Source organism: Paramormyrops kingsleyae, chromosome 3, assembly GCF_048594095.1.
Source record: "Paramormyrops kingsleyae isolate MSU_618 chromosome 3, PKINGS_0.4, whole genome shotgun sequence".
NCBI lineage: Eukaryota > Metazoa > Chordata > Actinopteri > Osteoglossiformes > Mormyridae > Paramormyrops > Paramormyrops kingsleyae.
Genome location: NC_132799.1, coordinates 4,583,498 through 4,596,566, shown reverse-complemented (window position 1 = coordinate 4,596,566; position 13,069 = coordinate 4,583,498). Strand labels below are relative to the sequence as shown.

At 47.9% G+C, this 13,069-nt stretch overlaps 1 pseudogene; it reads right to left on the bottom strand.

Moving 5' to 3' along the window:
* Window positions 1-12,689: 12,689 nt before the first annotated feature.
* Window positions 12,690-12,842, bottom strand: LOC111835761 (U1 spliceosomal RNA; annotated as a pseudogene).
* Between the last annotated feature and the right edge of the window lie 227 nt (window positions 12,843-13,069).

Below are 13,069 nucleotides of genomic sequence, written 5' to 3'. Positions count from 1 at the left end.
AACAACGGCTACCAAGGAAAGATGCTTTTCCCATGTTAAATAACATGGCAGGCTCTGCTTCCTGGATCTGCGTATCCAGTTTTAACACACCTGTTACATTCACTAAAAACTTCTTTTCACTCTCCTCAAGTCATTTTCTCATCCTTGTCTACCTCACTCCTACCAAAATAAAATATGACGCCCTAAAGGTTTAATTTGCCTCCCATCTGTCCAGGAATAATAATATTACTGCCACCTCTACATCGGCAAGTGCGCTTAGCCAGTGAGTCGGGTGCCTGAGGAGTCAAAGGCAGCTCAAAGCCATCCAGGCCGCGGGGCCTGACTGTACAAGATGCCGGCCATGTTTTCGACCCGCGCCTTTGATGCAGAGAAAACCAATCCTTCGATCCCTCCTGACATGCCCTAAGAAATGCGCAGTGAGGTGTGCTACATTTTAAGGATGAAGAATCGCATGTGCATTGTGCTTATGCAGCAACACCACTTTGGAGGTGCAGAAGTAGGACAGAGCGCTCTGGGTAAAACTTGCGGCGTGTCGTAAACGGCAGTGAGTCACCTGGAGGCTGTTGGTGCATCGGGCTACAAGGTGACCAAGCACAGTGGGCTTTCTCACAATCTAGTCTTCGAAAGGCCATTGGGTGTGAATTTGACATTCCTACCTGTCCTGGGTCCAGAGTCAGTGCAAACTTATCAAGGCGTGACTTACAAGAGGAGAATCTGAAAGTAATGCTATTAGATCTTTGCTCAAGATGTCTTTGTAAAAGACCGAGTTAGAAGCATGTAAGTCCCTCCCTAAAGTCAGATGCCTGTCAGACCTCACTATGTCCACCATGGCATGCCTCTCACTCTCATTACTTACTCCAACTCAGGTTTACATTCAGAGGCTATCTCTACCACCCAGGGGGGTGAGGTTAGAGTGTCAAGCCCCCCAGAGGCCACAGGTGGTACTGCTCTGCGGCTGAAACGTGCAAGTTCTGTTCATTTTCCATGGTGGCCTGAGTAAAAAATACAATCTGTACAAGTGGACACATTTAGGGGGGGGGGGCATATTTATGTAAAGCAGAATCTCATCGTTATGTCTTCACCTGGGGTTGGTCCAGTGCATACGAAAAGCACATGATGATTCCACACCAGCTGATTTATGATTCTTCACGCGCATGAGTGCTTCCTGAGCGGAAGGAGAACCCGCTGAATCGGGACCTTACCTTTATTTTTGAGGCCGGTGCTTTCTTTTCTACTGCTATACAAACATATGTGTGTGTGTGTGTGTATCTATAAAAACAGCAATATTAGTATGTAAGTGAAAAGTCTTGTGGCGTTGCAGCGAGAGGAGCGTGTGGAGCACAGCATCGTGGGTAGGTAACAGTTATTCAATCCATGATAAATATTCAATGGGGGAATTTTCTGTAAAAAAAATCCCAAAATGTCAGTAATTGGCCAGAAAAAATGGACAAAGAATTAATGGTGTGCAGAGGCCCATCATTCAATGTGATTTAAAAGATGTTGGTCGTTCAGCGGTAAGTAACAGCAGCAGCGTGGCATGCCGTTACCGCTCTACAGCGCGCTGGCCCTTTAAGGGCGGCTCGCCGGTCAGGACCCTTCTCTGGTGCCACGGTGAGTCTGCCCATAAGCCACGGCCTGCGCGGTCATGGGGAGAGCGACTCCTCCATTAGCCAGATGCACACTGCAGCTTGGGGAGGTGAGGTGGGCCTGAGGCAAGAGAAGGGCTGGAAATTAGCCCTGAAGTGCGGAAATGCAGCAGCTGCAGGAAAAGAGAAAAACCATTTAAACCACATTCTGCTTGAATGGACTGTATATGATGCGTGCTGCCTGGAGTTTTAATGAACAGTTTTTACACAATGCGCAACAATCTATAAATGGGAACGCATTCAAACAGGCCCCATTTTTCTACGAATTTATGCAAATGTATACAGATATTATTATTGCTTCTTTAGTTTTTAAAATATTTTTGTCAAATGACACAGGGCATCTGAGGACTGCTGCTGTTTGTAGTTTTTCTAGGTGGTGAAATATTTCTCCATAACGCTTTAGGGGATGATGGATTGGCTAAAACATGGATTAGATTTATTAACACTACAGTTAATTAGCCACAAATTGAACCTGTTAATCCGGTGGGGATTGGGGGGAATTTGGCAGGATGAAGACCAACAAACACACGGACCTCTGGGGACCCAGACTGAGAGCCCAAGGTCAAAAGGAAGGCCCATTACCAAGCAGCCATGAATTCCCCGTGAAATGACACGTCTCTGTACCGCCCACAAGGTCAAAGGTCAGAAGCGCCGTCTGATGGATTGATGCCAACAGGCATAGCAATTTATCCACGAAGCCCCAAAGGACGCTGCACCATACATGCAGCAGGGCATGTCATCGCAAGGCCATGCATCTGTAGACAAAGGCCGATCCTGTAACTTTCCTTCCCAGCAGAACCAGGCCTGTTGATTTGTATCATCAACAGTATTGTTTTGGATATGATTACATATTCCTCAGTACTCCTGCCATATTTACTCTGCAGTTACAGCTCCTTCCTGCTGGCCAGATGAACACAGTGTAATTAATGAAATAGTTTCCTTTGAGGAGAGTGGAAGCCTTCCAGGCAGACTCTGGGTGCCGGGGGTGGGATCTGTCGATGCAGCAAAAACCGTGTTTCCAGTGTCAACAGGCATAGAACCCCCCCCCCCCCACTGCTTATTCAGAGACCCAAGAGCCAGGTCCCTCATGCTGGTCAGCAAGCGGGGGCACAGAAGAGTCATGGGATCCTGGGACACTGCGCGTACACACACACACACACACACACACACACACACATATGTTTGTATTCATATCTTTGTGGGAAAAACCCTTATGCCAACAATGACAACCTTAACCCCCACCCAGCCCTAACCTTAACCATAAGTAACCAAACAAAATACAAGACTTTTGGCATTTTAATTTTTTTATGGCAGTCACAGATTTTTATAAAATTGAGTTTCCTCTTGTGGGGACCGAAAAAGTGGTCCCACATCATCTAAATAATTTTATCTCATCGTGGGGGCATTTGGTCCCCACAATGTCATGTTTACATAACCCCCCCCGCCCCCCCCACACACACACACACACACACACACACACACAGATAAATTAATATACTTGCATAACACTTGCATTAGTTTCTGCTAATATTTTTGAGGTCTTCCCATTATCAGCCATATTAATAATTGAATAATTTAACAATCTCTAAGCACAAACCTTCAAAATTCAGAAGAAATAAATCTTTTGTTTTTTTAAAAAGATAAATCCTAGGCTATTTGCCCACAATACAGCAAAACATCTATCAGCCTGATTTCCTTTGCTAGCCAGGTCCTGCCTGGCTCCCACATTCACCCACACTCCCACATGATAAAGACCCCAAAAATGCTCCCACCAAATGCGGCTGCAATCGGAACGTGTTGTGATTGATTTGACACACCCTAACATCCTAACGCCTTCCTCATTGCCTCAGCAGATATTGTAACAAAGGCTCCCCATTTCCTCTAAACAAATGTACTTATTTACCTTGCCATGGGGAGGAAGATGAAGACTCCTATTGCTGGATGCATATTACTGAGCTGTGAAAATGCTGGGAGACCTGAGAGGGGCTACAGATCAGGGGAACCGATAGCTATTAGCTATATGACTAATAAACCAAAAGCAGAGAAATGACCCACTGCTCCGTTAGGACTTCCCGTGGCCACCAGGGAAGGTCCAGTCAGCATAGCAGCCCCATGGCTGCCTGGACATGCACTGGATCCTGCCTGCTGTTTCAGGCCACACTGGCAGGGTCGCCAACTCTCATGCATCTGGTGTGACACTCACACTTTCAGAATCTCATGCAAGAAATCTTACGGCAAATCTATATTATTCTATTGAAACCTAAAATTAGCTGCATCAAAAACTTTAAGGCAGTTTGCAAACCCTACAAACTATTTACAAGGTAACAAAACCGTCACATACATGTAAATTTATGTGCATGCGTGTGCAGACTTGTCTCGAATTCTCAAAAATCTCACTCTGGCCAGCTGACAAAAGTTGGCAACCCTGCACTGGGTGGATTAAATCCCCTCCCAACTTCTCCTGCTCTCTGCAGGCCAGGTTCCTGAGTAGCTCTCAGGGGGGAGGAGAACAATGGATAGGTGGTCTGTTTATCACCTGCAAGATGTCAGAGTCTCCATCTTATTTCCTCCCTCCACCACCGAGCCCGGCTACGGTTCATGCAGCATTCGTCTCAGGTACTCAGATCCAGGTCCGAGGTCCTGCTGACCATCCCCACGATTCCCTTGATGCTCGGATCTGGCATCTTGGATGATGTACCCATGGAGGATTGCCTTGGTGCTGTTATGGGGCTGGCCTTTCTGGCTAAGAGCTTATTAACCAGCCATGCAGTGCAGCTTCCTCCACCTAAGTCCCTCTCCAGGACATAAAACCCATGGGACCGGCAGACCTCAGTGAGCCCTCTACAGCAGATCAAACCCACGGGGCCGACAGACTTCAGTGAGCCCTCTCCAGCAGATCAAACCCATGGGGCCGATAGACTTCAGTGAACCCTCTCTAGCAGATCAAACCCAATGGGCCGACAGACTTCAGTGAGCCCTCTCCAGCAGATCAAACCCACAGGGCCGACAGACCTCAGTGAGCCCTCTCCAGCAGATCAAACCCATGGGGCTGACAGACCTCAGTGAGCCCTCTACAGGAGATCAAACCCACAGGGCCGACAGACTTCAGTGACCCCTCTCCAGCAGATCAAACCCAATGGGCTGACAGACTTCAGTGAGCCCTCTCCAGCAGATCAAACCCACAGGGCCGACAGACTTCAGTGACCCCTCTCCAGCAGATCAAACCCATTGGGCTGACAGACCTCAGTGAGCCCTCTACAGGAGATCAAACCCACAGGGCCGACAGACTTCAGTGACCCCTCTCCAGCAGATCAAACCCAATGGGCTGACAGACCTCAGTGAGCCCTCTCCAGCAGATCAAACCCACGGGGCCGACAGACCTCAGTGAGCTCTCTACAGGAGATCAAACCCACAGGACCAGCAGATCTCAGTGAGCCCTCTCCAGCAGATCAAACCCGGGGGACCGGCAGACCTCAGTGAGCCCTCTACAGGAGATTAAACCAACGGGGCCAAAAGACTTCAGTGAGCCCTCTCCAGCAGATCAAACCCACAAGACCGGCAGGCCTCAATGAGCCCTCTACAGGAGATCAAACCCACAGGACCGGCGGACCTCAGTGAGCCCTCTACAGGAGATTAAACCCAACGGGCCGACAGACTTCAGTGAGCCCTCTCCAGCAGATCAAACCCATGGGGCCGACAGACTTCAGTGAGCCCCCTACAGGAGATCAAACCCACAGGACCAACGGACCTCAGTGAGCCCTCTATAGGAGATTAAACCCAATGGGCTGACAGACTTCAGTGAACCCTCTCCAGCACATCAAATCCGGGGGACTGGTAGACCTCAGTGAGCCCCCTACAGGTGATTAAACCCACAAGACCAGCAGATCTCAGTGAGCCCTCTACAGGAGATCAAACCTGCAAAACTGGCAGACCTCAGTGAGCCCTCTGCAGCAGATTAATTCCATGGGACCGGCAGACCTCAGTGAGCCCACTCCAGCAGATCAAACCTGTGGGACTGGAAGACGTCAGTCAGACATCTCCAGAAAAGTAACATGCCTCGTTGTTTAAAGGAATTATACTTTACCTGAATACTTAGAGCTAACTCTGAATTCCATGAGTGTCTTTTGTAACAGAAAAGCTGTTTAGAAAGAAATACTTTTGAATCTATTCATACTGGTCAGCGGTCTAAAATGCAACACTATATGAGCATTTTTCATGCATTGTTTTCTATTTATATAAATGGGCTGCAAAAGGAAAACAATTCCATCAGTTTTTCTTAAGATAAAGTTTAGCCAATCTAGCCACATACTGTTTCATGGTTCAGAGATCATCTGATGACTGTCCCCACCCTGTCAAAGATGATATGACATAATCCCAAGTGCCAGGGTCAGCTGGTGTCCAGCCAGCTCTCTGAATAGCTTAATGATTTGGCTGAATTGTTCGGGAGGGGGAACAAAGCTGTATCACGTTCTCTCCTATGCCTAATCCTAAACCTAATCCTAAAACTAACCCTAAACCTAACCCTAGCATTTCACATGTCTGCCTATCTGGCATGCAGTTCACCTGGTTCTGGTCCAAGCTTCTGCCTCATCGTGATTGGAATCTGCAGTCACCAGCCCCTCCCCCCACAACTGGGCTTCTGCTCTTGTGACTGACCAGCACCCCTGAGGATGCTTTACACCTCCCTGCATGCCTGTCTCCCATCTCTCTTCACTTGCTACACTTAAGTACTGCCGCCAAAATCCCAAGGCCTCATTGGACCAGTCGGGGTCACAGTATTCCCAGCATTAGGATGTCTGCCTGTCACGTGGCTGATGGACTGGAAATCAGGATCTGGGCAGAATCTGTCCAGAACTGACAGTTGCAGACCAAACTTCAGCCTTTATCTACTGAACGCAGCTTCACAGTTTTTGATAGGTAAATCACAGACAGTCTGGCCTCAGTCTGAGTGGAGTCACTCATTTTATGCACATACTTGTGGACACAGCCTGCAAACCTACCAGCATGTATATCTCACTAGCCGGGATACATTGTATTACAGGCTATTATTCTTACCTGCCTACCTCATCATGGCTCATCATTGGTTACAAGGAGTTTTCCTTTTTAAATCAATGTAACACTGTAAGATATTCCCGTGCTGTGGGAAAGTGTACCTACAGGCACCATGCAACACTGCACAGATTTACTGCCATTTACTGCATCTGTGAGCTTAAATATAGGTGTCTGTGATCTATGTTTCCATTTAAGGCAATTGCTGCTGTATTAAACTGATGCAGACAGACGTAAACAATTGCCAAATACATAAATATATTTATGAAGGAAAACAAAATTAAACACAAATTAATTCCTTCTCACAAATGTAGCTTTTCTGCTCTGTGTGCATGCATGAGTTTGCATGGGTTTCCCTGGGTACTCAGTCTGTAGCTATGCAGACCAACTTGGCCCCTCGATATTGCCCATAGAGTATTACTGTGTGATTGTTTGCGAGTATGTATGAGTATGTTTGAGTGTGTGAGTATGTGCCCCATGATGAACAGGTATTCTGCCCCCCCCCCCCATGTCCTGTGCTGCCTGGGAAAGGCAGGGGTGGATTAGCTGTTCCTGGGTCCCCCTGTCCCCCAGTGCAGTAACTGTGTGGTTATTATATTCGTATTGCACTACGCTCTCATCCTTCGTAGCAGCCTCACCTGGGACACAGCTCCGCTAAACAGGGCATGGTTCATGTGTCAGGGGGGTGCACAAGCAGTTGATAAATCCCCCCCCCCCCACCACAAATGTGTGGTTTGAGAGGGGGTGAACACTGCGGCTGGGAATAGGCTCCAGGCCCCTAATTATAATTTTAATGGAACGATCATAGATGAAACATTACTGCTAAATAACATTATCGACTGATATCATTAATTTATTACTGATGTGTGCCAAAGTCCTGAGAAATCAGCTGGCGTAACCTAAAAACCTTCACAGAATGACAGACTGTCATTCCTGTATTTACAGCTTCTGCACCATGATAAAACCACACTGCTGATGGGAAGCCAAACAGCATAAGAGTCCATTCATACTGTAGCCAGCCAGCCTTCAGGAAGACACAGATGATGCAATACTCGCTGGTCCAATCAGAACATTCCCCTTTATTCCTTAGTATTTATGGACGCACATTTTTCCTGCAGAACAGAGGTCAGCAATGGAGGCTGTAGGAGTTACAGCTGTGGGAAGGTAACGTTATATATAGATATTCGTTTGGGGGGGGTGGAGCGGGCAGGAGCGAAAACAAGAATTTATGGGGCTCTTTGTCTCAGCAGAGAAGAAGAGAAGCAGCTCGTGCCTCCTAGTGAAGTGTCCTGGTGAAGGCCGTGTGCTTCAGGCTCCAGGCTCTGCACCCAGGGAGGGAAACAACTCTGACCCGACCTAGAATGGGAAAACTGGATGCCAATCTGATCATGATGAGCATTTGGAAGATGGATGGATGGATGGATGAAGGAAAGGGCAAATGCATTGAATAGCTACAAATTTAATTATAGCTTTTATTATTGTTTAATTATAATTTCTTCTCATGCTGAGAATATTTATAGAAGATGGATGGATGGATTGATAATTGTTATCCAATACATAAGATGTGATGTTTTTGCATCAATAGACAGGGATATGTCTGACAGGTAGCAACAAACCATTTGCAATAATAATGACAGCAGCTAGGGGGGGGGGGGGGGGGGGGGGGGGGGTGGAGGCGGAATGGGGGTGGGCACAGTGTTTCACAGCAGCACCGGAGCAGCCAGGGGGGGGTTCAGTTAAGAATCGGCCCATCTTGGAGGAGGAGGAGGGAAGACCGGATGTGGGATTGCTGCCAAACTGAAAGGTTGTCCAGGGATGACTCAGCAGAAGTGGGAGGTGGGAGACGGGGCCGGTGCAGCTGTCAAACAGGGAGGCTGGAGCGACCGCGGCCAACCCCGCCGGGGGGGTGATATAATGCATGCAATCCAGCTAAGTGGTGCCACGTAATTCCATTCCAGGAAGGAGACGGAGTACCGTGCACACTCCAATCACAGGCGGCCATTAGGAATCTGACTTCACCTCACTGCAGTGCGCCCCCCCCCTCCCCCCAATAACGTTGGATATTGTGGTCTTAGCAGTGTACTAGAGGGGCAACCCGAACCCTGCAGTATGATGCTCAGTGTGAATCTGAGAGACACAGGCAGGACTATCTTGGGTGGAGTTCAATCACACCCCCTGCACCTGATTTCATTGCCAACCCCCCCCCCCCCCCCCCCAGTAAACCTGGCCAGTCCCCAGCATCCATCCTAACTCCACTCACTACAAATTATTGTCCCTGTCATCCATACACACTTCATTACCTTTTCAATCTTCATATTTCTCCTGAAAAGGGAAACTCATTCCCAAATCAAGGTCCGCTTCCCATCCTCGGGCCAAGCGGCCCTGTGTTGTGTCCTAACCCGACTGGCTTTCCTAATATTATTCCCAGTACTGTATGTCTTATATTCCTAATCTAGCTGCAAACATACCTTCAATTTGCAGGTATAGCTTCATGACCTCTTAATAATTCTCTCGGCTGTCAATGCCACAAAAGAAAAACCTCTGGCTGGTCATATCGCCAATCTCTAACCTCTGTATTCTGCGACAACTTGTTTTCTCAGTCATTGGGAATCCATAAAGCTGCATGCTGGGTCCCTCACTGCCGAGTGCTGAAGAGCGTAAATTCATCCGGGCCCCGTTTATTGTCCGCATGCAGCCCACCATCTGCGTTTGTCAGGGAGATGCCTGCGGGGACCTCAGTGTGCCTATCGACGGGAACGACATAATGAAGGCAGCTGCGCGTAGCGTCATGCCAGCGTTTAGGTAAGCAGAATACAAACAGGTCCAGTGATACACGAATGTATTTACTAGCGTTGTTTTGTCAGAGTGCGTTTTACCATTAGGCACTGCCCTGGACAGCTATAGACAAAGCTTGATGGCTCACACTAAAAGGGTAAGCAGAGTGGGGAAAAAAAATCACCTCTCACTTAATTAGTTAGTTAATTTTCCTTTGGGAGGTGATTAGGCCCCAAGCACAGATAAGCTGCCTTCCCTCAGAGGAATTTGGAAAACAAAAGGACGAGATAAAAGGCTGTCAGGACCACAGGCTCCCGTCAGACACATGGAGTCGGCTCGTGCGGAAGGGTCACGCAGGCTCCAGTCGTTATTTACCTGTCATGTGATGCGGCCTAAATGGTGGGTAGGCGGATGACAGAGTGCAAGGCATTCTGGCCCAATGGCAATTTTTAAGCTCTTTCAGCCCAATCTCCGTTGACTGAAACCGAGCTCCGCGTAACAGGCATTATGGCCTACTCTGAAGAACAGAGAGCATTATGGGAGAGTTTAATGCACTTAGAGCTGTAACCGCGCCGAGGAATGATGAACCTACCATAGTGCCTTTCAGTTACTTTTCTGTGCACCTGTAAAACTGAGACCCTGTGGCCTTGCAGAAATTGCGACCTTCTTATTTTTCTCTCCCCTGGAAAAGATGGAATGCTCGGTGTGCATTTCGCCACAACTGGAAGGTGGCAGGCGTCAGGCAAAAGCTGTAGCTGCTAACCTGTGACTCTGAAGCTTGGTACAGTTTGGGTACAAACAGGCACAAGGATGTTTGTGTGGTCAAACAAAAGCATCAAAGAAGGTACCGGGATCAGGGGTCAGTACAGGGAATCACCCACATTCATCATGATTTATTTAAAATCTGTCCTTGTCGCACTTACAAAGCATTTTTTCTGAGATTTCAGTTTCCCATATAAGTTCACCTTGAAGGCTGAAACTTCCTGCTGACAATTGTCAGTTTTGTCATGATCATAAATTATAATACAGACACCGATTGGTCGGAGGGCTGATCGGGAGTCCGGGCGCTCGTTAGACAGGTAGGTCGTTAACTGAGGCATGTCTGTAATTCAAAAATATCATATTTTTGGCTAATAACACAATTTATTATTATTACTACTGCCATGACATATTAAATGAAAAAACGTTAATTGACTGTGATGCAATAATAGATGTAATTATTATATTATTGTTCTTACAGGTACATTGCTTCTGGGATCCTAAAAATAAATAGATATGAAAAAGAACAATTGTACCCCAGAGCACATAGGCCAAATAACTGCCATACATGTAACATTAACAAGTGTTTATATAAAAACTGCAGATTTGAATGATTTGAGCTCGATTTCATCATCCATGAGCGAAATGACAGTTCTGCCTATTTGCTGAGTTGCTTCTCTACAGGTTTGTGGTGGTACCACCTGTGTCCTCTGGAGCATCAGAAGGTCGACGACTATCAGAGGTTTGAGAAGCTCTCCTGGGCCCAGGATCAGACAAGCCGAATCCTGCTGGGTGTTTTTTTCCCCACTGTTGTGACTGGGGCAAAGTGACAAGTGACTCTCCCCTGGTACCGGGCCCGGCCAGTCACAGTGTCAGGCATCTAACAAGCTCTGACCCCAAGTCTCGTCAAGCTCAGTCCCCCTGGGACAAGTTGAGCCTGCTGATGGCACTCGGGGGCTCCCTGGGGGAGTCTTACTGACAAGTAGCCGGCCTGAGACCAATGAGCAGGGGCTGGGCAGTATAAATCGATAAAAATGTGTCCTTCAAAGCACATGCCAGGAATCAGCCAGGAGCCGGTCCCCTCTCTCTCTAAGCAGAGCATCAGCCTTTTCTCTAACACAGGGTTTCCCAATCCAGTCCTCGTGGACCCGCAGATTATCCACATTTTTGCTCCCTCCCAGGTCCCGGTAGAGAGCAAAAATGTGGACCAACTGGCAGGGAGCTGGGAGGGAGCAAAAATGTGGACTGTCTGTGGGTCCCCAAGGACTGGGTTTAGAAACACTGCTCTAACGCAGAGAAGACTGATTGTTAAAAAAAATTGGTGTGAAACAAAGGATTGAAATTTCCAAGCATTGTAAAGGGCACAGGAACACAATTTATTTCACATATTATGCTGTTTTTGGTTTCTTTTTCTAAGTCTCATCCTAAGTCTTCTTCATATGAAGTACAGCAATCTCAGCAAGATGACCGCTTTGCTTCTGCTTCCACAGGGACAGGTGCAACCCCAGCGAGGCTCTCATCACGGAGCACCAGATAACACCATCGCGGGTCAAATTAGCGTGATTAATTACTAGTCTCTTTTCATTATAAGCATCAGTAACTGCAGACTCCATAAGAGCTCAGGTCAATATTCCGCTTCATCGCTAAACACCTCTCTACCTCCCCCCAGTCAGGCAAACGGACAGCTGGTTGGTTGCCGACCAGCAGGGATGATGGCCCATCTGCGTCTCGGAGACCAGGTAGGCCTGTCCGCCAGGATCCTCTACATCTACATCCTTACTCTCCTCACTGTCTGTTCCCTGCTGCCAGAGTTGGAAGTTCAGGTCCAGAAAGTAGAAATCCAGACCAAGATTTTGTTTCAACAAACCAGTTGAGTAATCTGTGACTTTTTACACTTAACTGGTTGGTTGGAGCGAAATCTCGGTCTGGATTTTTACTTTCCGAACCTGACATTTGTACCTCTGCCTCTAGCCATCTGGCTGTACCTGTCCTGCTATCCCTGGTGACAGCTGACCATGCTGGGAATTTTTGTAGAACATCAAATTTTCTGTTCCGAAGTGCACAGCAATCTCACGCACATCGCCCCCCCCTCCCCCATCCCCTCAACTCGCATACCCCCCCCCCCCCCCAACCTGGATTAAACACAGCAAAGATGACCTCGCTGAATGCACACTGCAGACACACAAGCCTATTCGAATTTACTTGCCTCTCTGCTCCCTTCCTTCCCCTGCAGGATGAAAATGAAACAAAACGACGTTTTATTTCCCGTTTCTATGAGTACAGCTACCATGGAATGCTGCTTTTCACATATTCCATTCTCTCTCCTCTGAGACCGACACACAAAGCTGGTGTCAGAGCGCAGGGTCAGCTGATGAGCAGCGTCCCTGATGAGCAGCATCCCTGATGAGCAGCGTCCCTGGAGCAATCGAGGGTTAAGGGCCCAATGGCAGCATCAGTCTGCTGGCACATGGGCACCCAGCCTCCAACTACCAGAAATGACGCATTCCAGACTCCCACATTTGGGGAGTTTTCAGGGGTCAATACGCCCGCAGTGCAATGGCTAAGCGAAGAACTACCTTCATGATCACGGTATCTCCCATGCCAAGGAAGTATCTGCCAGGGATGCCACTAAGAGGTCGGCTCGCTCTAGAAAATGGGCCTGTGTTTTGGACCTTCCTCAGCATCCTGGTCGGTCAAGTTGACACCAGCAGCTGCTTTTGTTCGAAGCTCCTTTGGGCCTTTGGCTTGGTTCTTGCATCCCTGCGCTGAACCACGTCTCTCTGTGTACAGCCCTGTGCTTATTTTTTTAATGGTGCTTTAATAATGCATGATGAGGCCTG